Source organism: Octopus bimaculoides, unplaced genomic scaffold, assembly GCF_001194135.2.
Source record: "Octopus bimaculoides isolate UCB-OBI-ISO-001 unplaced genomic scaffold, ASM119413v2 Scaffold_184929, whole genome shotgun sequence".
Taxonomy (NCBI): domain Eukaryota; kingdom Metazoa; phylum Mollusca; class Cephalopoda; order Octopoda; family Octopodidae; genus Octopus; species Octopus bimaculoides.
In genome coordinates this window covers 6767-10609 of record NW_026384766.1, presented here as the reverse complement: position 1 = coordinate 10609, position 3843 = coordinate 6767, and positions in this window count along the sequence as shown.

Genomic DNA, 3843 nt, shown 5'->3' with positions numbered 1-3843 from the left:
GCCTTGTTTTATAGATATCTACCTATCGAATTATTTAGGTTTCCTTACTGCGAAAGAATGTAAATTGATACCTAAATTCAACAAAGTATAATTGTTCAACGCCCCGTTGTCCACCGGTATACACATATACATGTGTGTGTGTGTGTGTGTGTGTGTGTGTGTGTGTCTGACTGTCTGACTGTTTTCACATACACACAGACGCACGCCACACACGTCTAAGAGTGTGGCGTGGCTGTGTCGTAAGACGTTTGCTCTGTAAAATATTCGATTGGAAAGACGAGTGTTCAGTTACACTGCGTGGCACCTTGGGTTGGGCAGCTTTGGCACTGACGCTACTCTGGCTTCGAGCCGACCAAAGCCTTGGGAGAGAGGAATTTGTAGGCAGAAACTGGAAGAAGTCCGTCGTATGTGTGTATGTGCGTGTATGTGTGTGCGTGTGCGCGTGTACGTGTATATGTGTGTCTGTCTGTCTGTTTGGCCCCCCACCACTGCTTGACAACCGGTGTTGGTATATTTAAGCCCCCGTAACCTAGCGGTTCGACAAAGCAAGAATATATACTGGGGTCGGTTCGTTCGACTAAAATTCTTCAAGGTGGTGCCCAAGCATAACTGCAGTCTAATTACAGAAACAAACCCTTGACATTAAAATGTGTATACGGTGATCCCACACAACGAAGGACTTCGTGCGCTTAAGCACTTCATTGACCTTCGACCTGACCTGACCTGACCTGACCTTCATCGTGACACCTCCACACTTCTATGTCTGGCCGAACTTGTCCTCTCCCTCAACTGCTTCTCGTTCGTGGGAGATATTTACCAACAACTCTCCGGAGTGGCCATGAAAACGAGAACGGGAACCAGCAATGCAAACCTGTTCGCTGGCTACGTTGTGGCCCAAATATTCTCACAATTCACTGGTCTCACTCCCTTATATCGATGACTGTATCGGCCCGACTTCACTCTCCCGCGAACAACTAGACTCCTTCCTCTCTTTTGTCCAATCCTTCCATCCTACCCTCAAATTCTCATTCACTATCTCTAACTCTTCCGTCGAATTTCTCGACATTTATGTCAGCATACACCTGTTTGGCCTGAATTATTTTGTTCTATTGTCATATCTTTCTATTTTTGCTTTAATAGCTACTACTCATTATTTCAATTCTTCTAATATCACATCATAACCTTTATCCCTTATTCTATATGTTCCACAGAATGATTGCATTACAGAATCAATTCTCATCTGTCCTTAACTTCTGATCAAACACCAACGGGACATATAGTCACAATAGATGTATTATAGTCATACTATTTAGCTCCCTTTAGTTTTTAACCGCAAGCCCAAGTAGCCAGTTTAAAAGTCTGCACGGAATACGGCTTTTAAGCTAGTATATTTATATAATGGAGGCGCAATGGCCCAGTGGTTAGGGAAGCGGACTCACGGTCATAGGATCGCGGTTTCGATTCCCAGACCAGGCGTTGTGAGTGTTTATTGAGCGAAAACACTTAAAGCTCCACGAGGCTCCAGCAGGCGATGGTGGCGAAACCTGCTGTACTCTTTCACCACAACTTTCTCTCACTCTTATTTCCTGTTTCTGTTGTGCCTGTAATTCACACTGTGTCACGCTGAATATCCCCGAGAACTACGTTAAGAGTACACGTGTCTGTGGAGTGCTCAGCCACTTGCACGTTAATTTCACGAGCAGGCTGTTCCGTTGATCGGATCAACTGGAACCCTCGACGTCGTAAGCGACGGAGTGCCAACAACAACAAGATAGATAGACATACAGACAGACATATATGTATATATGAAAAACAAAAGCTGAAGATGTTTCGCTAACTTTATCCAACACTTATCAACTCCGCTGCAACAACCAACATCATTAATAACAACAGCAATCACAACATAAATTATACCGGGTCTTTTAATGCATTCCACCCTGACACATTCACACACACACACACACACACAACAAAGCTCTTTATCTCTCTCTCTCTCTCTCTCAGTGCCAATCTGTCTCCATTCGACTAAACGTCATCGAATCAGTAATCTAAAGTGAATATATTTAATTAATTCCTCATAAAAATATAGCCTGAGAAATTATAACATTAATTTGAATACACCTCTCCTTATGCTGCTGGTGGCCGTGGTGCTGGTGGTGGAGGTAGTGTTGGTGGGGGGGCGATTACGTTGGTTTTTATAATGGTGGTTGTGTAACTTGTAGCAAATATTGTAGATTCTTGTGGGAAGTAGGGGTTGATTTTATAATGTGTGGAGATATATATACTCACACATGCACACATCCAGATATGAGCGCTGTGTGTGTGTGTGTGTGTGTGTGTGTGTGTGTGTGTGTGTGTGTGTGTGTGTGTGTGTGTGTGAGTGAAATATATTTATAGATGTTTTCGATCTAGTTTGGATTCCTTGTAATCAAATTTGATTGCAAAGAATTAAAATTTGATGGCAAAAATCCAAGCTGGATCGAAAACATCTATATACTGTTGTTTAAATATGCATGAACATAACATAATACATATGTATGTATATATGTGTGCACGTGCATAATATATAGAAACATACGCGCAGGCGTGGCTGTGTGGAAAGAGGCTTGCTTCCCAACCATATGGTTCCGGGTTCAGTCCCACTGCGTGGAACTTTAGATAACTGTCTTCTACCGTAGCCTCGGGCCGACCAAAGACTTGTGAATGGATTTGGTAGACGGAAACTGAAAGAAGCCCGTCGTATATATATGTGTGTGTGTGTCTGAAATAGAATACATGAATACATACACATATATGTGTAAATATGTCTACACACATATACATACATACATACATACATACATACATACATACATACATACATACATATACACCAGACGAAAACTACTGCGGCCTAAATTATAAAAACACATACTTCGATAGAAATCGAACCCCGTATGTATCGCTGGCTACGAGACTGATTACCCCAAGTAGATCTTGAGAGGATGTAAGTATCGAAATAAACTTGAAAGTTTGGTCACCTTATCGCATAAGTCTCACCAACAGCTTAGAAGCGACTGAAGCACCAGTAAATTACCGACACTAAGTAACCTTTAACATGGTCAAGAATCACTTATTTTATATTTTAGATTCATATCAACATAATCCATGGTGTGTGTGTGTGTGTGTGTGTGAGTGTACATATACATGTGAATACATTTATACATATACATACATATATATATAAAGTTAAAATAAGCAACAAGGATATCCAAAGTTAATGCACTACGATCGTATCATGCGACTCCATTTAATTAAGCAATGTGAACATTACATCAAATATAGGCTTTAAAATGGCGCATCTATATTTTTTTTTTTATGATTCCGGTGACATATATCAAAAGTCCCTGTATAGAACTATATTCGTAAAAAGTATAGAACTACATTATCACCCTTCAAATTTGAGAAACAAATACAACTTTTTTCTTTTAAGACTTCATTGCATGAGATTGATACCATGAAATTCCTCGAATTGAGTTCTATCATTTAAGCTTAATTAAAATATAGTTCGTTTTTAAAATAAAATAAAGTTAATTATACTTAAATCTAATCTTTTGCCTTACTTATATTTTTTCCGGATATTTTACCTCACAACTTTTTTATACAAATTTTTGGTGCATCGAACTAAAACTATGAAATTCCTCATGCTTTCTTCTATCGTTGAAGCTGAGATAAATTTATTTTATTTTTAAAATAAAAAAAAACGCTAATTAGATCTAAATTTGATTAGAGGCGTTACTTACGTTGCTACAAATTTTGCTACAAAATCTCAATTTTTTATGCCAAAATGTAGTTAGGGACCTG